A 23,044-nucleotide genomic window follows, 5' to 3' on the forward strand; every position below is an offset into this window, starting at 1 on the left:
GTTTGGACAGTTTATTCTGTTATGTTATTGGTCAGATCAATCGTAAAAAGGATCCCGCAAACAATTGATTGTTTGATGTGCATGGCCAGTTTAGGGGTTTGCATTGGCTCTCCTCTGCTTTGATTGAAAGGTGAGGGACCCAAAGAATTTACCTCCTCTATGATGTCCATATGCTCTATTCGGACATGGGAGTTCTTAAGGAGACAACTTCTTTAAAGATGATTTAGGTGAAGAACATCTTTGAAGACTTAGGGTATGTTCACATGCAGTGACCAAAAACATCTAAAAATACGGAGCTCTTTTCAGGCGAAAACAGCTCCTGATTTTCAGACATTTTTGTAGCAACTCGCATTTTTTGCGGCGTATTTTACGGACGTTATTGGTGCTGTTTTTCAATGGAGTCAATGAAAAATGCCTCCAAAAACGTCCCAAGAAATGACTTGCTCTTCTTTTTCGTGGGCGTCTTTTTACGCACCGTATTTTGACAACGACGCATAAAATTAAGACTTGTGGGAACAGAACACCATAAAACCCTTTGAAAGCAATGGGCAGATGTTTGTAGGCATATTAGGGGCGTTTTTCAGGCGTAAAACACCCGAATTACGTCTGAAAACAGTGAGTGTGAACATACCCTTAAAGTAGTGAATATTATGTGTGTCTCCCAATTATATCTCTTGTGGTCTGTATTCTGGTCAACCAGGATCTCTGAGCTCTTTGTGATGGCCATTGGCTCAAAGCCGAAGAATAAGGAGTGATTTTTGTGCTTCACAACTTATTTGATCAGTGGTGATTTTGGGAGTAAACGGAAGTTGTGTGCAGCTATGAAGGGGGCTCACTGCCTTAATCACTTAAACTCATGTGCCAGATGTTCCTATTTAACCCTATGTACAGTATACTAGGACCACTTTTTCTTTTACCAGTGATGTATTTAGATCATCATGAAATAATACCTTCATAATGAGCCCACAATCAGAGCTCTCACTTCTCTGTAATGTGATTCAATTCAGTATTGTGGCTTAAAATATATAGTTAATGAGGTTTTCCCATCTGGGACATTTACGATATATCCACAGAATATGTCATAAATGTCAGATAGATGCGGGTCGTGGGATTTTTGTAACTGCCATTCACTACTGTGTAAAATGTGTATTAGTGTGTTTGGTGCAACTTTCGAATGACTTTTTAGTAAAAATTATTTTTACTTTTTACAGTTGCTTTGTATACAGAGCGGCTGTATCGTGAGTTGAGACCTGAATCTGTCAGGTCAGCGGCACTGATGGGTTCAGTATCAGTGGGTCCTGCGTGTCTCTGACCTGTTATCGATCAAATCTAAGTTATAAACTTAGATGTGATATGTAACAGCTTGATCCTGACCTGCTGACACTGAACCTGTCAGTGCCGCAGACCTGACGGATACAGGTTTCCGCCCTAGATACAGCTGCTCAGTATACAGGATACAATGCAGCTGTTTCTCAAAAAGTAAAAATTATTTTGAATAAAAAGTAGTTGGTCCAAACAAACGGATATACATTTACATTTTTGTTTTTTCAAAGGCGTGCATAGCCTTTAAGTCAGTGAAGCACTTCAGGCTTCAATGGATAGACCACTTACTTGAAGGTTGGGTAGTGGTGGAGAATTCTTCATCGGGTTCTCATCTACCTGGCTTTCAGCTGGTGTTTTCGGGGACAAAGCTGTCCCCCATTTCTCACTTACCCCCCTTGCCCACCAGACTCTGCCCCTCTCTCAAACTCTGTTCCTTTGTCTCTCCCATTTGACATGGAATCATCTCAGTTGACCTCCTGTTCTCTCTGTTCTCTGTCATCCGTTTTTTTTATTTAGAATTTCCCTAATATTCCTAAAATTACTGCAGTTTGTATGTATTTTACCTCTCGCTTTGAATTTTTATTTATAAAATTGTCATTTCTTGCGTGACTCCAGGGGTCTTGTCACTCATTGCAAAGAAACATTGTTCTATTCCCCATACTCTTTCCAGTTTCTGAAAACTCAGTCTGTCAAATTTATAATTTTTATCCAATTTGATGTTCACCAGAGGCAATATACTACCAGTACTATCAGAATTAACAACACCTGCAATCTCCATCTGTTCCAGATTGTTTTGGATCAAACTCAACTCTTATCTTGAAAGGCAATTATCCTTGTTGCTATATAGCAAACCATCACGGTGTTAAAGTGGTCATCTATCTCTAAAACGAAATTGAATTTCTATCTAATGATTTGTTCCCAAGCCAATTAATGCATACCTGCTAGTCATATGGATAGAACTGCAGATCTATCTGCAAAACAATATATAGGAATATATATATATATATATATATATATATATAATTTTTTAACATATGCAGACTTAACAAAATTAGATTTTAATTTAAAGTTATATAAATTTAAGGTTTAACCCCTTCAGGACACAGCCTGTTTTGGCCTTCAGGACGCAGCCAATTTTTTCAAATCTGACATGTTTCACTTTATGTGGTAATAACTTCGGAATGCTTTTACCTATCCAAGCGATTCTGAGATTGTTTTCTCGTGAGACATTGGACTTTATGTTACTGGCAAAATTTGCTCGATACATTAAGTATTTAATTGTGAAAAACACCAAAATTTAGCAAAAAATTGCAAAAATTAGCATTTTTCTAAATTTATATGTATCTGCTTGTAAGACAGATGGTAATACCACAAAAAAATTGTTGCTAATTAACATCCCCCACATGTCTACTTTAGATTGGCATTGTTTTTTGAACATCCTTTTATTTTTCTATGACATCACAAGGCTTAGAACTTTAGCAGCAATTTCTCACATTTTCAAGAAAATTTCAAAAGGCTATTTTTACAGGGGCCAGTTCAGTTGTGAAGTGGATTTTAGGGCCTTATATATTAGAAACCCTCGATAAGTCACCCCATTTTAAAAACTTCACCCCTCAAAGTATTCAAAACAGCATTTAGAAAGTTTCTTAACCCTTTAGATGTTTCACAGGAATTAAGGCAAATTAGATGTGAAATTTTCAAATTTCTTTTTTTTTTTGCAGAAATAAATATTTCATCTATTTTTTTTGTAACACAGAAAGTTTTACCAGAGAAACGCAACTCAATATCTATTGCCCAGATTCTGCAGTTTTTAGAAATACCCCACATGTGGCCCTAGTGCACTTATTGACTGCAGCACCAGCCTCAGAAGCAAAGGAGCACCTAGAGGATTTTGGGGCCTTCTTTTTTATTAGAAAATATTTTAGGCACCATGTCGGGTCTGAAAGGCTCTTGCGGCGCCAAAACAGTGGAAATCCCCCAAAAGTGACCCCATTTCGGAAACTATACCCCTTGAGGAAATTATCTAGGGGTATAGTGAGCATTTTGACCCCGCAGGTTTTTTGGAGAAATTATTGGAAGTAGGCCGTGAAAATGAAAATCTACATTCTTTCAAAGAAAATGTAGGTTTAGCAAATTTTTTCTAATTTCCACAAGGGCTAAAAGGAGAAAATGCACCACTACATTTGTAAAGCAATTTCTCTCGATTAAAACAGTACCCCACATGTGGTAATAAACGGTTGTTTGGACACACGGCAGGGCTTAGAAGGGAAAGAGCGACATTTGGTTTTTGCAGCTCAAATTTAGCAGGAATGGTTTGCGGAGACCACGTCGCATTTGCAAAGCCCCTAAGGGACCAAAACAGTGAAAACACCAAAAAAGTGACTCCATTTAGGAAACTACACCCCTTGAAGAATCCATCTAGGGGTGTAGTGAGCATTTTGAACCCACAGGGGTTTCATAGATTTTATTAGAATTGGGCAGTGAAGATAAAAAAAATACTTTTTTTTCAATAAGACGTAGCTTTAGCTCAAAATTTTTCATTTTCTCAACAAATAAAGGAATAAAAAAAAAACAACATTTGTAAAGCAACTTCTCTGGAGTACGGACATACCCCATTTGTGGTCATAAACTGCTGTTTGGGCACACGGCAAGGATCTGAAGAGAAGGAGCACCATTTGGCTTTTGGAGCACAGATTTTGCTGGATTGGTTTCTTGACACCATGTCACTATTGCAAAGCTCCTAAGGTGTCAGAACAGTGGAAACTCCCCAAAAGTGATTCCATTCACAAAACTACACCCCTTGAGGAATTCATCTAGGGGTGTAGTGAGCATTTTGACCCCACAGGTGTTTCATAGATTTTATTAGAATTGGGCAGTGAAAATTTAAAAAAAATCCTTTTTCTTCAATAAGACGTACTTTTAGCTGAAAATGTTTCATTTTCTCAACAAATAAATGAAAAAAAGCACCACAACACTTGTAAAGCAACTTCTCCTGTGTACGGCAATACCACATATGTGGTCATAAACTGCTGTTTGGGCACACAGTAGGGCTCAGAAGGGAAGGAGCGCCATTTGGCTTTTGGAGTACAGATTTTGCTGGATTGGTTTCTGGGTGCTATATCGCATTTGCAAAGTCCCTGTGGGACCAAAACAGTGGATCCCCCCCAGAAGTGACCCCATTTTTGAAACTACACCCCTCAAGGTATTCACTTAGGGGTGTAGTGAGCATATTAACACCACAGGTGATTGGCAGAAATTGGTGTGCACTCGATGTTGCAGAGTGAAAATGGGATTTTTTTCTATAGATATGCCAATATGTGGCGCCCAGCTTGTGCCACTGGAGACACACACCCCAAAAATTGTTAAAAGGGTTCTCCCGGGTATGGCGATGCCATATATGTGGAAGTAAACTGCTGTTTGGGCACACTGTAGGGTTCAGAAGGGAGGTAGCGCCATTTGGCTTTTGGAGTGTGGATTTTGCTTGTAGTAGTCTTGTATTGAGTCTTACTGGTGTTTCCGTTTATAATGTGGGGGCACATGTAAGCCGGGCGGAGTATATAAGGGGCATAGTCAGGTGGTATAATAATGGGGTAAACAAAAACAATAAAATAATCCATAGATGTGTGTTACGCTGTGACACAATCCTTTCTGCACAGGCCGGTGTCCCACTGATAAACTGTGTCCTTTCTTATCCCCCTTTTGGGCCACACTCCGCACCTTTGCAGTTTGAGAAATTTTCCTGAGAAGTGTTGTCCTGGTATAACATGGGCACCCTCACTTCCAGCAGATATGTTTGGGCCCTCCCCTTCCTGGTTCCCTAATTTTAGGGGCCTTGATAATTCGCCACTTGAAACAGAAGAAATGTTTCCCTCGGGCCGGCACAACTGCATATTTTTATTTCCTGGCTTATTGGAGCCTTAACTAATTTTATTTTTTCATAGACGTAGTGGTATGAGGGCTGTTTTTTTTTTTGCGGGACGAGCTGTAGCTTTTATTGGTACCATTTTGGGGTACATGCAACTTTTTGATCACATGTTATCCTTTTTTTTTTGGGAGGCAAGGTGAACAAAAAACAGAAATTCTGACATTTTTAAAATTCTTTTTATACAGCGTTCACCACGCGTTATAAATTACACGTTACCTTTATTCTGCGGGTCAGTCCGATTCCGGTGATACCTAAATTATAGAACTTTTTTATGTTTTACAACTTTTTGCACAATAAAATAACCTTTGTAAAGAGAATGGATTTTTTCTGTCGCCAAGTTGTGAGAGCCATAACGGTTTTAATTTTTTCGTTGACGGAGCTGTATGAGGGCTTATTTTTAGCGAGACGAGTTATAGTTTTTATAGGTACCATTTTTGGGTACATGCGACTTTTTGATCACTTTTTATTTCAATTTTTGGAAGACAAAGTGACCAAAAAATAGCAATTATGTCAGTATTTTTTAGTTTTTTTTTACGGCGTTCACTGTGCGGAATAAATAACATAATATTTTTATAGTTACGGTCGTTACGGTCGCAGCGATACCAAATATGTATGGCTTTATTATTTTTTTCAATAATAAATGACTTGATAAAGGAAAAAGGGCGATTGTGTTTTGTGTTATTATTTGAAACTTTTATTGTATTTTTACAACTTTTATTTTTACTTTTTTTACACTTTCTTTTTTACACTTTTCTTTAGTCCCACTGGGGGACTTGAAGGTCCAACTGTTTGTTTGATGTTCTAATACATTGCACTACCCATGTAGTGCAATGTATTAGAACTGTCAGTTGTTCACTGACAGCAAGCCGATCAGGCTCCGCCTCCGGGCGGGGCCTAATCGGCTAACGTAATGGCAGATAGGAAGCCTTTGTTAGGCTTCCATTTGCCATAGCAATCGCCCCCCCCGCAACAATTGGCCCCCGCAATCGCGTCGCGGGGTGCCAATGTTGCTATAAGAACTTAAATGCGGCGGTCACTATTGACTGCCGGAATTAAGGGGTTAATCGGTTCGGATCACCGCTGTGATCCGACCCGATGTTTTCCCCCAGTACTAAGGCTGCTAGTAGCAGCCTGTACTGGGAGATGCCGGGCTGCGGGGGGCGTCTGTGTGCTCTGTTAGGAGCACACGTGGATTAACGGGCTGCAGGCACAACGACCAGCTTTGCAACCCATTAATCTACGTGGTGTGGTCGTGAAGGGGTTAAGCAAACAAAAAAAAATGCACCAAAAACTTTTTGATCATTTATTAAACTAATAAATTCCCAAGTATCACTTCTTTAAAGATCTAAAACTAGAATCAGGTTTAAAGTATTCTAACATCACTAGGCCTAATTTGGATAGCCGCAATGCAGCCGCATTTTGATGTCCATATTGCGGCCATAGGGAAAGCCACACTCCACCGTGGTTCAAGTGAATTGAGATTACCATTGGGGTACTATGTTAATCTCAGTTCAGTTCACTTGAAGCATGACAGGTCAAGGTCTTGCAGCCATAATACTTTAGAGAGGAGCTCTTTCCTATTTAATCCTCAGACATTTAGTTTGAATTGCTCTTTGTTATTGAAATGTGTGGTATCACCATGTCTAAATCCATAGAGCACCCTCAGGCCTTCAGAAAGAAAGTTATAGATGCCTGTGAGTTTAGAAAAGGATTTCATAAAATCACCAGAGAATTGGACATTAATCATTACAATGTCCCGAAGATTTTTTATATGTCACATTTCTCAGGGCAGGGTGTCCAAGCAAGTTCAACCCAAGAGTAAAATACAAGAGTCTAAATGAACTCTGTACAAGTCCCAAAATTTCAGTGTCATCACAAATTATTTTTTTATATGTTAAAGATGTTAGTGCTTTATTAAAAACGTTTATATTCATTTGTGTGTTTGTGTTTTACTTTTTCTTATTTTTACACTTTTTCTTCCCTATGGGGGCTGCCATTTTTTGTTCCATTTCTGTCTGTGTCGATTAACGACACATACAGACATGGAATACGGCAGCCACAGTCCCATAGGGACTGTGAACGGCTCCCGTCCCATTGACTTCCGTGTACGGCGTCTGTGTGGGAACTGCGCATGCGCCGCTCCCACACAGTCCTATTCGAAATTGGCGCCGTCCGGCGCCATTTTCCTGTGGACCGGAAGTCGCGGCCGGACAGTAATATTACTACTTCCGGTCGCGGCTTCCGGATTTGTGCACTTGGACCAGCGGCAGCAAACGGAGCGGACGGGCCGGAGGGAGCCGCGGCGGCAGGAGCAGGTAAGAGATTTCAATGTATGTTCGTGTTTGTGTGTGTTTACTACTGTATGTAAACCTACTACGCTGTGTGTTAGCTCAAAAAATGGCGACACACAGTGTAGGAGGTTACACCGTTCAAACCCCTCGTTTATCCCGGCACTAGCCAGGATAAAGGAGGGGGGGATGCTGAGAGCTCACTAGAGCGAGGGCTTTTAACCCAATGTTGCAATGCTGCAATTTTGGGAACTAGCTCCATCTAGTGACCAAAAATGGGTAGTATTATAAATTAGAAATAATTTATAATATTTCCTGACTCGCGAAAAAAATAAAAAAAATTAGAACAATGTTTAATCACCCACACACTAAATGTTTAATTTTTAAAAAAAAAACATGTTTTTCTGGCAACACATTCCCTTTAATGGACTTGAAGGTAGCTCTCTCACTATTATGTCAAGGTACTTAAAGAGGCTCTCTCACCAGATTTTGCAACCCCTATCTGCTATTGCAGCAGATAGGCGCTGCAATGTAGATTACAGTAACGTTTTTATATTTAAAAAACAAGCATTTTTGGCCAAGTTATGACCATTTTTGTATTTATGCAAATGAGGCTTGCAAAAGTACAACTGGGCGTGTTTACAGTAAAAGTCCAACTGGGCGTGTATTATGTGTGTACATCGGGGCGTTTTTACTTCTTTTACTAGCTGGGCGTTAGGAATGGGAGTGTATGATGCTGACGAATCAGCATCATCCACTTCTGTTCGTTAACACCCAGCTTCTGGCAGTGCAGACACACAGCGTGTTCTCGAGAGATCACGCTGTGACGTCACTCACTTCCTGCCCCAGGTCCTGCATCGTGTCGGCCACATCGGCACCAGAGGCTACAGTTGATTCTGCAGCAGCATCAGCGTTTGCAGGTAAGTAGCTACATCGACTTACCTGCAAACGCCGATGCTGCTGCAGAATCATCTGTAGCCTCTGGTGCCGATGTGTCCTCGCTCGTCCGACACGATGCAGGACCTGGGGAAGTGACGTCACAGCGTGATCTCTCGAGAACACGGCTGTGTCTGCACTGCCAGAAGCTGGGCGTTCTGAAGAGAAGTGGATGATACTTCTCGTCAGAACGTCCAGCTAGTAAAAGAAGTAAACATGCCCCGATGTAACACACATAATACACGCCCAGTTGGACTTTTACATTTAAACACGCCCAGTTGGACTTTAGCAAGCCTCATTTGCATAAATACAAAAATGGTCATAACTTGGCCAAAAATGCTCGTTTTTAAAAAATAAAAACGTTACTGTAATCTACATTGCAGCGCCGATCTGCTGCAATAGCAGATAGGGGTTGCAAAATCTGGTGACAGATCCTCTTTAAGTCTACTGCTAGGAAGAGGCTGCATACATTAGATCTAAATTGGAGATGTTGCCTGAGGAAAACCTTTGTTGTTCATGAAAAAACATTAGGGCAAATCTAAAATTTGTCCCATGCTCACATAGGCAAACACCAGAACTTCTGGAACAATTTGCTCTGGACAGACGAGGCAGATGGAGTTATTTAGTCACAGTGCCAGAAGACATGAAGACATATTCACCAGAAGAACCTGATATCAACTGTAAAACATGGTGGAGCAAATGTTATGGTTTTGGGCTGCTTTGTAGAATCAGGTCCTGGTCATCTCACCACCATAGAATCCACTATAAATTCCTTATAGTATCAGAGAATTCTTGAGGATAATATGAGACCAGAAGATTGAAGCTCATCTGAACGTGGACCTTGCAACATGACAATAAGCCTATACATACCAGTAAATCCACCAAACAATGGCTGAGAAAAAAAGAAATGGAGGGTTCTTGACTGGTCAAATCGAAGCCAGAATCCAGATTCCATTGGCATGCAGTGGGAAATTTCAAATGAGCTGTGCATGCATATAAGAAACGCTTGCTTGAGACGTTTCTGCCAAAGCCAGCAATACCAGGTACTACATTTTAAAGTATTTATAGTCATGTTAACTCTCATTATGCTGTATTAGGATTAGGGATATTTGAAACTATCCATAGAAAAATAAATATTTGACAATAAAAATCTTTTTATCCGGGCCGATAATTGGGGGAATGGGACGCTCGTTCCAGATCATTGGCTCATGTAAAAGGGCCCAGCTATCAACCGACAAACAAGTAACCATTTGTTTGTTGGCTGATCAAATTTTTTATGCGGCTGTAAAAATCATCATTGATACAGACTGATGATGCAGGCAGTATGGGGACAAACAATCTCATTCGTCCCCATATAGTACAATAATGGCTCCATGTAAAACTATATATAGAATAATGACTACACAAAACAGGGACTCAGTCCCTGCCTTTATAAGTGCATGGGAGAAGGACTTAGTAATCGAATTTACAGCTGCCCAATGATGTAAAATCTATAAACTAGTACACAGAGCGACTATTTGCAGCAAGGTGCAAGCAACGAATTATAAAATACTGACTCAGTGGTATCAGTTACTGTTGAAGATTCAAAGAATTAGGCTGGGTTCACACGTGGCGGAATTTCACTTAAATTCCGCTGCGGACACTCCGCAGCGTTAATCCGCAGCGGAGCCGTTTGTCCATTGACTTACACTTTAATTTAGCAGTGTTCGTTTAGACGAGGCGTAAAATTCCGCTGCGGAGCATAGGCTGCGGAGCGGAATTTGGTGTCCGCAGCATGCTCTGTCTGTTGCGGAGCAGTGGCGGACTCATGGCGGAATTTCTCCATTGACTTCAATGGAGAGTCAAAATTCCGCAATGAAGTCCGCAGATCTTATATGTGCTGCGGAGCGTATTGGTTTTACTACCATGACATTTCTTCATTCTGGCTGGACCTATGTATTTCTAGGTCTACAGCCAGACTGAGGAAGTCAATGGGGCTCCCGTAATGACGGGAGCGTTGCTAGGAGACGTCTGTAAATAGTCACTGTCCAGGGTGCTGAAAGAGTTAAGCGATCGGCAGTAACTGTTTCTGCACCCGGGACAGTGACTACCTATCCCAATATACATGTATCTGTAAAAAAATATATAAGTTCATACTTACCGAGAACTCCCTGCGTCTGTCTCCAGTCCGGCCTCCCAGGATGACGTTTCAGTCTAAGTGACGGCTGCAGCCAATCACAGGCCAAGCACAGGCTGCAGCGGTCACATGGACTGGCGCGTCATCCAGGGAGGTCGGGCTGGATGCCGAAAGAGGGACGCGTCACCAAGACAACGGCCGGTAAGTATGAAAATCGTTTACTTTCACTAGGGAAAGTGCTGTCCCTTCTCTCTATCCTGCACTGATAGGGAGAAGGGAAGCACTTTTCCCGCAGTCCGCAGCAGCTAGTCCGCATCAATGTACTGCACATTTTGTGCAGATCCGCAGCAGAATCTGCAACGCAGATTCTGTGCGGCATTGATGCGGACAGTTGCGGAGGAAATCCGCCACGTGTGGTCATGCCCTTAAAAAGATGTACCCATCGAATTGCTGGGTCAATAGTTCACATATTCAGCAGAATAATAAAATCATTGGTAGAGGATGTGGAGTTGGTGGGATCTGAGCTCTTCCTTCTGCATCATAGTGATATCCCCAACAGTCGCTCTCGGGACTCCTTTTTTTAAAAAAACTAAAAAATGCAGCTTGAGCATGCATACCCGGGGTGTGGAGGAACCAGGGACCACCATTACTGAGCCTTTGGCTGAAAAAAGTGAATGAAATTATGAGAATGGAAGATCTTACCACTTCCACCAGGGGTTAGAGGATGAGATTTCAAAAGGCACGTATGGGCAAAATGGGTACAATTTCAAAATACTATGAAGTATAGGGCAGAACTACAGTTAGAATCTACAGCTAATGGGTCTTATAGGAGAGAAATGGGGTTGCGGAAATAACTAAGTCCAATTCCATATCTTTTTATATTCCTTTATACTTTCCGTATAGTGTATACTGATTAATTTAGGAAAACATGCGGAAGGTATAGGATGCTTTAGTGTTATCTGATAAAGGGAAGTAACTGTACTTATCACTAGTAAAATTGTGTCGGGCCGTCTCTACAGAATCGGAAATGAATTTTGGACCGAATAAATTTGCCACGAAACGCAAGTTAGCCCTGATAGCCCTGATAGACTAAGGGCTTATTTACACGAACGTGATATACGTCCGTGCAACGCGCGTGATTTTCACGCGTGTCGTACGGACCTATGTTAGTCTATGGGGTCGTGCAGACAGTCCGTGATTTTTGTGCAACGTGAGTCCGTTGCGTAAAACTCACGACATGTCCGTTCTTTGTGCGTATTTCGCGCATCACGCATGCCACACGGAAGCACTTCCGTGGGACGAGCGTGATTCGCGCAACAGCTGTCAAACTATGAATGTAAACAGAAAAGCACCACGTGCTTTTCTGTTTACAAACATCCAAACGGAGTGTCATAATGATGGCGGACGCGCGAAAATAACGCAGCCGCGCATCATACGGGGCTGGCACACGGAGCGGTTAAGTGCCTTTTGCGCACGCAAAACGCTGCATTTTTTGCGTGCGCAAAACGCACACGTTCGTGTAAATCCGGCCTAAGAGAGTCGAACGAGGCAATCAGGGCAGTTGCGATTTCACAAAAAAAAACATACTCGTTACCACTCCTGGAATGCATCACTCCCGGCAGATGAGATAACATAGCTATCTATGTGATCACGGCAGCCAATCACAAGCTACAGCGGTCACATGGGACAAGACTGATGATTTGTGTTCCGCGAATCCCAAAAGTTTCAGATTTCGGCGAATTCGAAACTTTTGGGAAATTCGGACCAATTTCGATCTGTGATGAATCGGTTTGCTGATCTCTACTTATCACTCTTTGGTTTAACTATTTGATTTGATATGTTTGTACTCAGTGCCGCACCTGCCATGAGGCCAGGTGAGCCGACGGCCTCAGGCGGCACCACCTACCCAAACAGGGGGGGGCGGCATTTTCAGCCCGGGACGGACTGGACCGGGGGGAGAGGCCATGCAGACGCACATAGCAGACGTGCCGAACGTCTGTAACACTCCTCCTCCTCTCTGACGCTGTACACAGCACATGCAGCCAGAGAGGAGCAAGTCTGCAGGAGGAGCGACGAGCAGCACGAGCAGCACGAAGTAAGTTCCTGCCTTGCTGGGACCGGGACCCGTGATATGAGTATACTGCAAGGGTGGGTCTGGGCATTTTACCGACAGCAGAGGGCTCTATGGGGCTGGAATAATCTACCCCATAGAGCCCACACATCACTATAATTTAAGGATTAGTGTAGGTGGGGGAGGGTCTGAGCGTCTGTGTGACTTACTGCAGAGAGCTCTATAGGGGGGGGATTCTGCCCCCCCCTTTAGAGAAGTCAGTCAGATGCTCAGACCCCCCTAACCTTTCAGTATAGTAACTAGTCAGGGCTCTATGGTGGGGGGATAATTCCCCCCTATAGAGCCCTCTGCTGTCAGTAAAATGCCCAGACCCCCCCCCCCCCCTTGCAGTATACTCCTGGCTTTGTAGCTTTTCTGTGCTTAATTAGCGTGGGAAAGCTACAATCAGGGCTGTGACTGGTGAGTCTCACAGTCACTCCCAGTGCACACTGCATGCAGCAGCTGCGGCAGCCAGTCTGACTGTGAGTCTCTGACCAGTCACCACCCACACGCAGCAGAGAAACAGGATAGACTGATAGTGCCTGTCGTTGAATAAACCCTCAACCACTACAGTTTCAGACACATTGACTATGACAGCTTCTATAGTGTAGTGGTTAGCTTGTCTGTCTTACATATGGAGGTTGCTGGTTTTTTTGTTTTTTTTTATATTAATATCTTGTTTTGGGCTTTGTTCACACTAGCATTAATATACGTTTACCTCTCTTCCGTCAGAGGAAGAGAGGATCGATACGTTAAACGGAAAGCAACGGCTCCATTAGCATTACCATTGATTTCAATGGTAATTCTTTTGTATCAGTTGCTTTCCATTTGTCTCTTTTTGCTAGGTTTCCATTCTTTTGAACGGAAATAAAAGTTCTGCAGACTGCACTTTTGTTTCCTTTAAAAAAAAACTGAAACTTAGCGAACGGAGACAAACGGAAAGCAACTGATACAAAAGAATTACCATTGAAAGCAATGGTAATTCTAATGGAACCGTTGCTTTCCGTTTAACATATTGATCCTCTCTTCCTCTGATGGAAGAGAGGTAAGCGTATATTAATGCTAGTGTGAAAGAAGCCTTAGGGCCTGTTCACATCAGCGTTGGCTTTCCGTTCTGGGGTTCCGTCGGAGGTAACCCCGCAATGGAAAGTCAAACTGAAACCACAGCTTCCGTTTCTGTCACCATTAGCGCAGTCAACTGCGCTATTGATTCCGTCATAAAAACGGAAACCTGCCGGAATGGTGACGAACGGAAACCATTAGCAATATTTCCGTCACCATTGATTTCAATGGTGACTGAAATGGAAGCTGTGGTTTCAGTTTGACTTTCCGTTGCGGTGTTCACCCGACAGAAACCTCCCACGGAACCCCGGAAAGGAAAGCCAATAGTGGGTGAATACTGTGAGGAGGTTGAAACCTTGTGGGTGGAACTAGAAAGGGAGGTAAACACTGAAAAAATTACTTTTGGTGTAATCTATAGACCCCCCAATATAACTGAGGAGATGGAAGGTCAGATATATAAACAGATGGAGCAGGCTGCACAGGCGGGTACTGTAGTGATAATGGGAGATTTTAATTTCCGGGATATTAATTGGTGTCATGGTTCGGCTTCAACTGCAAAGGGGAGACATTTCCTCAACCTGTTGCAGGAAAATTTTATGGGCCAGTTTGTGGAAGACCCGACTAGAGGTGAAGCTCTGTTGGATCTGGTCATTTCTAATAATGCAGATCTTGTTGGGAATGTCAATGTTCGTGAAAACCTCGGTAACAGTGATCATAATATAGTTACATTTTACCTATACTGTAAAAAACAAACGCAGGCTGGGAGGGCAAAAACATTTAATTTTAAGAAAGCCAATTTCCCCAGGATGAGGGCTGCAATTCAGGATATGGACTGGGAAGAACTAATGTCAAATAATGGAACAAATGATAAATGGGAGATTTTCAAATCTACTTTGAGTTATTATAGTGCAAAATTTATTCCTATAGGTAACAAGTATAAACGACTCAAATTAAACCCCACATGGCTTACACCTTCTGTGAAAGGGGCAATACATGACAAAAAAAGGGCATTTAAAAAATACAAATCTGAGGGTACAGCTGTAGCCTTTGTAAAATATAAAGAGCTTAATAAAATATGTAAAAATGTAATAAAATTAGCAAAAATACAAAATGAAAGGCAGGTGGCCAAGGATAGTAAAACAAATCCTAAAAAATTCTTCAAGCATATAAATGCAAAAAAGCCCAGGTCTGAACATGTAGGACCCCTAGATAATGGTAATGGGGAGTTGGTCACAGGGGATCAAGAGAAGGCAGAGTTACTAAATGGGTTCTTTAGCTCTGTATATACAACTGAAGAAGGAGCAGCTGATGTAGCCGGTGCCAGTGCTGTTAATATATCAGTTGATATACTGAATTGGATGAATGTAGAGATGGTCCAAGCTATATTAAATAAAATAAATGTGCACAAGGCCCCGGGACCAGATGGGTTACACCCTAGAATTCTTAAAGAGCTTAGTTCAGTTATTTCTGTCCCCCTTTTCATAATATTCAGAGAATCTCTAGTGACTGGTATAGTGCCAAGGGACTGGCGCAGGGCAAATGTGGTGCCTATTTTCAAAAAGGGCTCTAGGTCTTCCCCAGGTAATTATAGACCAGTAAGCTTAACATCCATCGTGGGGAAAATGTTTGAGGGGCTATTGAGGGACTATATACAGGATTATGTGACAATAAATAGCATTATAAGTGACAGCCAGCACGGTTTTACTAAGGACAGAAGTTGTCAAACTAACCTAATCTGTTTTTATGAAGAGGTGAGCAGAAGTCTAGACAGAGGGGCCGCTGTGGATTTAGTGTTTTTGGACTTTGCAAAGGCATTTGATACTGTCCCCCATAGACGCCTAATGGGTAAATTAAGGACTATAGGTTTAGAAAATATAGTTTGTAATTGGATTGAGAATTGGCTCAAGGACCGTATCCAGAGAGTTGTGGTCAATGATTCCTATTCTGAATGGTCCCCGGTAATAAGTGGTGTACCCCAGGGTTCAGTGCTGGGACCACTATTATTCAACTTATTTATTAATGATATAGAGGAAGGGATTAATAGCACTATTTCTATTTTTGCAGATGACACCAAGCTATGTAATATAGTTCAGTCTATGGAAGATGTTCATGAATTACAAGCGGATTTAAACAAACTAAGTGTTTGGGCGTCCACTTGGCAGATGAAGTTTAATGTAGATAAATGTAAAGTTATGCATCTGAGTACCAACAACCTGCATGCATCATATGTCCTAGGGGGAGCTACACTGGCGGATTCACTTGTTGAGAAGGATCTGGGTGTACTTGTAAATCATAAACTCAATAACAGCATGCAGTGTCAATCAGCTGCTTCAAAGGCCAGCAGGATATTGTGGTGTATTAAAAGAGGCATGGACTCGCGGGACAGGGATGTAATATTACCACTTTACAAAGCATTAGTGAGGCCTCATCTAGAATATGCAGTCCAGTTCTGGGCTCCAGTTCATAGAAAGGATGCCCTGGAGTTGGAAAAAATACAAAGAAGAGCAACGAAGCTAATTAGGGGCATGGAGAATCTAAGTTATGAGGAAAGATTGAAAGAATTAAACCTATTTAGCCTTGAAAAAAGACGACTAAGGGGGGACATGATTAACTTATATAAATATATTAATGGCGCATACAAAAAATATGGTGAAATCCTGTTCCTTGTAATACCCCCTCAAAAAACAAGGGGGCACTCCCTCCGTCTGGAGAAAAAAAGGTTCAAGCTGCAGAGGCGACAAGGCTTCTTTACATTGAGAACTGTGAATCTATGGAATAGTCTACCGCAGGAGCTGGTCACAGCAGGGACAGTAGATGGCTTTAAAAAAGGGTTAGATAATTTCCTAGAACAAAAAAATATTAGCTCCTATGTGTAGAAATTTTTCCTTCCCTTTTCCCTTCCCTTGGTTGAACTTGATGGACATGTGTCTTTTTTCAGCCGTACTAACTATGTAACTATGTAACTATGTAACGCTGATGTGAATAGGCCCTAATCCTTCCCCATAATCCTGCCCCCGCTAATTAAAATAAATATATTATATAATGTATATAGCGCTGTATCCTGTATCTGTCAGGTCAGCAGGACTGACTGATTCAGTGTTAGCGAGTCCTGCAGGATCGAGCTGTTACCGATCACATCTAAGTTCATAACTTAGATGTGATCAGTAATAGGCGACCTAATGCATTCAGGTCTCAGCGCTATATACAGCTGCTCTGTATACAGGATACAAAGCAGCTGTATCTCAAAAAGTACAAATCATTTTCAATAAAAAGTAATTAAAATTTGCACCAATCGCATTAATAGATATCTTTATATATCATACTGACATGTCCGAAGTTTTCATCGGTGGGGGACCGAGCACTGAGGCCCCCACCGATCGCTAAAATGAAGCAGCAGAAGTGCTCGGGTGAGCGCTGTGCCGCTTCATTTATGATCGACTTTCAGCCGAGTGAGCGGTGTACAGACTCATAGACTTTCTATTGAGCCCGTACACTGCTACAAGGAAAGCCAAACAGAATTGAAGCGGCACACCGCTCACCCGAGCACTTCTGCTGCTTAGTTTTAGCGACTAGTGGAGGGTCTCAGTGCTCGGACCCCACTGATCAAAACTTCTGACATGTCAAAAGTTTTTTAAAAAGTTGTTACACTTTAAAGATAATCTTTCACCTGCCCACAGATTTGCATTTGAGTGCAGCATGTAATGGTCAGGGCTGCACAAACTCTGGGGCACTTTATATTTTTTTCCTACCCTCTTTCCTTATTTAGATATATGTGCTGTAATATTTGGCGCCCGATATTTAAATAACCCCATGAACTGCCAACGGGGCGGTAATTGGCAAGGGGGCGTGTAACATCGCTGTGACACTACCCAATCCGCTACGGACAATGTCAACAGCAAGAGCTGGAGAGAGGAGATCATGTGCGCGCGCACGCTCTCACTCTTCAGCTCTCGGCAGGCAAGTACAAGACTGTGATCTCTTGTGAGAGATCAGTCTTGTCATCCTTGTCTGCCGAGAGCTAAAGAGTGAGAGCGTGCGTGCGCGCACAGCTCTGATGCCATGGAACAGAAGAAGAAGAATTCACACTCTTCTTCTCCTCTTGTGTTCCTTAGTGGTGGCGGAGCTGCGCGCACGCGCTCTCTCCAGCTCTTGCTGTAACGCTTACCGTAGCTGATTGGACAGTGTCATGGCGATGTTACACGCCCCTTTGCCAATTACCTCCCCATTGACAGTTCATGGGGTTATTTAAATATCGGGCGCCAAATATTACAGCACTGATATCTAAATAACAAAGGAGGCTAGGAAAAAAATGTAAAGTACCCCAGAGTTTGTGCAGCACTGCCCATTACATGCTGCACTCTGCTGCACATGTATTGGGAGGTGAAAGGTTCTCTTTAAAAGAAAGGTGTTATAATTTTTTTTTTTTATTTGATATGTTTTATTTTATGGGCCTAATTTTTCTAATTATTTTAATATGTTTCCGAAGGTAGCTATTTATTCATATGTTTGTACGTCTGTGGGGACAGCCAACTTTATTTTTATTTTTCATACTGCTCATTTTTGTTTTGCAGGTTCCGCTGGACCATTTGGACTACGTCGTAGATTCGTTGGACTACTTCGCTGATTTAAGCTTTATTTTTATTTTTTTAATAAAATGGTTAAAGTGGATTGTGTGGAAGAGTTGTCATTTCAATAAAATAAATTTATTTATGTCTCTGTTTTTTAATACTTCATTACCGCCTTAGTAATGGCTGCTGTCTGATTGAGAGCGTCCATTACTAAGAAGGGGCTTAGTGTTAGCAAGTAATAAGGCTATCACTAACCCCTATTATTACCCCGTTACCCACCGCCACCAGGAGTACTGGGAAGAGCTGGGTACGATCCAGCACCCGACCGTCTGAAGAGAAGGGCGGGTACTGGGGTGGTCGTAGGCTGGTACTATCTTGCTCGGAATGGCCAAAAACCATGGCCCTTCCCACCCTGGTAATGCTAGGCTGCTGCTGCTTTATTGTATCTGGCTGGTTATGAAAAATGGAGGGGATCTCACGTAATTTTTTTTCTATTATTTTTTTTTTTTAAAAGACATGGGGTTCCCGCTATTTTTCACAACCAGCCAGATACAATACAGCAGCTGCAGCCTAGCATCACCAGGGTGGGAAGGGCCACGTTTTTTATCCCTTCCCAGCCTGGTAAAACCAGCCTGTGGCCGCCCTGCTGCCTTACCGTCGCTTCAGATGGTCGGGTACTGGATCGTACTCCCCTCGTGGCAGTGAGAACCGGGGTAATAATAGGGGTTAGTGATAGCCTTTTTACTGGCTAACACGAAGCCCCTTCTTAGTAATGGACGCTCTCAATCAGACAACAGCCATTACCAAGGCCATAATAAAGTATTAAAAAAAACAGACATAGGGGGGCATGGCTTGGCTGCCGGACTGAATGGACGCGTGAGAACCTAGCTCCGTGCTGCCTCACCACATATAAGCGACACACAAGCAACAAAGACCGCTAATACATCCCGCCGTTGCTGCACCGGAGAGGGAATCCTGCCAGGCATGCCTAGACATAAGAAGTCGGTGAGTAGACCAGCGAAAATGCTGGATTTCTACTTTCCAAATGACCGACAGACGGCCCAAAATGGCGCCGATACCGAACAACGCACAAATCCACTCACCTCATTGCCAGGGCCCCGACAGTTTAGATCTCCACTTCGCCGCAGCAGCTCCGTCCCTGCGCTGTCACCTGGATCACTGCCAGCTGGCCCGCACTCACAGAGTGCAGCTCTAACGCAGAGGAAGGGGACAAGGGGGATGACAGAACCTAGAGGCCGCCATCTTAAAAGCCACGCACGTGGCATCCTCTCCTCCTCACCTCCTTCATCGGAATATGGGAGCCCTTCCTCTCGATCAAAAAGGGATGGTTATTCTGCCCTAACACACCAGGAGACAGATTGTCCTGAGGGAGACATAGAGGAATCCTCAGATCTTTTTACAGATATGCCATCTACATCTAACCCTGTTACAGAACTCACACTCAAGACCATGCTGCAGGCGCTTCAGCAATCTCTTTACTCAGGGTTTGCCCAGTTAATCAAGCCCATATCTGTCGCAATACATGAAGTGGAAGATCGTGTACAACACGTAGAATCTAAAATGGGGGACTTTGCAACTTCTCACAATGAGCTTATAGACGCTCACTTCGATCTAGAAGCTGATATTACACAAGTCAAAGCAAAAATCGCAGACTTAGAAGACCGTTCCAGAAGGAACAATATCAAGTTTCGGGGTATCCCTGAAGATATAGCCCCAAAAGATCTAACCCAATTTATCCAAAGCTTTGTTAATGCCTTGCTACCTGACTGCACCTCTAGAGATTTGATCCTGGATAGAGCACACAGAGTTCCCAGACCCAAACACCTATCGACAGATGTGGCCAGAGATGTTTTGGTTCGGTTCCACTTCTTCCATATCAAGGAACTCTTTATGACAGCCGTAAGAAATAAAGAGATAATACCGGAGCCATACAAGTTAGTATCTGTTTATACTGATCTTTCCGCCGTCACTCTGCAGTTAAGGAGAGAACTTGCTCCCATCACTACAACTTTGAGAAACAACAACATTCCATACAAATGGTGCTTTCCAGTACGACTATTGATCCACCAAAATGGCTCTATGCACGTGGTGAAAACTGTCCAAGAAGGTGCATCTCTTCTACAAAAATGGGGTATTAACATCCCTGACGCCTCTTCGGGAGTTAAGAAAAAATCTTCTCCTCACACGATTAAAGATGACTGGCAGGGGCCAAACCTCCGACAACGTCCGCGACGCTGAGGTATACTCACTATATGGTGGTGGAGCAGCGGGGTTTTTTCCCGAGTCCTAAAAGTCCGGTCCACAAGTTGACTGTTTTCCCCCCACTGTGTCTGAACTCATTGAAGTTCAGTCTCTCTCTCTCTTTATTCAAACGTATTTGAATGCTATTGTTTTGTTGTTTTAATTTTCTTCTTTGTCTAGTGCAGACCACTATGTTTCAATTGTACTCGTATAACAGTCAATCCACATACATTCCTTTGGATCATTCCAAGTATGACCTACAACTTGATGTGACATGGTCAAAAACACAACAGCACTCTCACATATACGATGGCTCTTAAAATTGGTTCTCTAAATGTAAATGGCCTTAATAGCCCACATAAGAGAGCACACATGTGGAAAGAGGCACAACAACTGGCCTGTGAGGTCATGTGTATCCAGGAGACTCACCTCTTGGAAAAAGACGCCCACCGAATTAAGCACCCCCAATTTCCTCATGTCTTTCAGTCACATTACTCTACCAAGGCTCGAGGAGTTTTGGTAGCAGTTAAAAATACAGTTGCTTTTCAACTAATTGAATTGCTCGCAGATTCCAATGGGAGATATGTGTTTCTAATTTGTTCTATTAACAATGTCAAATATTCTTTGTTGTCATTATATGGGCCTAATAACCACCAACTGAGATTCCTTCAAAAGATTCGCAGAATAATTGCTAAACATAAACAGGGAAAACTGATTGTGTGTGGGGATTTCAACTTTGTAATGGACTCTGGGATGGACACTACGTCTCAGCCTAGACAATCTAGGGCTGCTTTTGGGGATTGGTTCTGGGGGGAGGAGCTGTACGATATCTGGCGTATGCAACACGGATCGGAACGTGATTATTCGTTTCACTCTCAAGTCCATAATAGTTACTCTAGAATTGATATGTTCATTGTAGATAAGGCGACACTCCTCCTATCAAAAGCCACGACAATCGAAAGCATACAGTGGTCCGACCACGCGCCGATCACTCTGACGATCATGGAAAAATATGACACTAGTCCAGATTACCTCTGGAGATGTAACTCCTATCTTTTATCTCATCCTACTTATAAAATGGACATAGAAAGAGATCTTTACGAATACTTCCAATATAATGATACGCCGGATGTTGGAATCTCCTCCCTCTGGAATGCTCATAAGGCATATATAAGGGGTAAGTTTATACGTCTAGGGCATACGGTCCGCAAAAAGCGTCTGGAAGAGGTGTCTCAGTTAACTAACGGGATACGCCTTGCAGACACAAAAAACAAACTCTCTCCATCATCAGAGGGGGCTGCACAATTGCTACTACTCCGACAACGACTACGTCTTTGTTTAGTGTCAGAATATGAGAAAAATTTAAGGAAAACCAAAGCCCGTTACTATTCACAGAATGATAAGGCAGGGAAACTACTGGCTACCCGGCTTAAAACTCAGTACCAGAAGACAAGAATACCTTATTTAAAAAACCCTCTCACACAAGATAAATGTATGGATCCCAGAGACATAGTAGAACAATTTAGAAAATACTACTCATCTCTTTACAATCTAAAAGATGACCCCTTTACTAGCTGCCCTACTCAACATGAGATAGTAGATTTCATTAGGAAAGCATCCTTACCCAAACTGTCAGCAGAACAACTAAGTTCTTTAAATGCCCCAATTACAGAATTGGAAATCTTGAATAATATACGTTCCCTTCCAACCGGTAAATCTCCAGGACCGGATGGTCTTTCCAACTCGTATTATAAAAATCTATCTACTGTATTGACCCCTTATTTAGCCAAATTTTTTCAAAAAACTATGGAACAGGGTTCCTTCCCAAAGGAAAATCAAATGGCTACTATTGTTACTCTCCCTAAACCGGGTAAAACTCCTGATACCCCCCCAAAATTTTAGGCCTATTTCGCTATTAAATTCAGACCTCAAACTCTATGCTAAGATTCTCGTGGCAAGGCTCACCCCTATGCTAACTACCCTTGTGAGCGTGGATCAAGTGGGCTTTGTTAAGGGACGACAAGCATCAGACAATACAAAAAGGATTGTAAATTTACTTCATCTCATTGAAACACGAGCCACACCAGCATTGATGTTGGCTTTGGACGCCGAAAAAGCGTTCGACCGAATAAATTGGGCGTGCGCATTTGCTACTTTGGAGGAAATGGGATTTGAGGGCAGCATTTTGACAGCTATTAGAGCACTTTACTCAGCACCCACAGCGAAAATCTACACTAATGGCATCCTGTCTACAGAGTTCCAAATAACTAATGGTACTAGACAAGGATGTCCATTATCCCCACTAATTTTTATTCTCTCCATGGAGCCGTTAGCCCAACATATTAAAAACTGCATGGACATTCAGGGAGTTCAATGCCGTGGGGCTTCACACACTATTTCATTATACGCAGATGATATTATCTTATCACTAACTAATCCAGAATCATCATTAGA

The sequence above is a fragment of the Rhinoderma darwinii genome, chromosome 5 (genome assembly GCF_050947455.1).
Source record: "Rhinoderma darwinii isolate aRhiDar2 chromosome 5, aRhiDar2.hap1, whole genome shotgun sequence".
In the NCBI taxonomy this organism is placed as follows: Eukaryota; Metazoa; Chordata; class Amphibia; order Anura; family Rhinodermatidae; genus Rhinoderma; species Rhinoderma darwinii.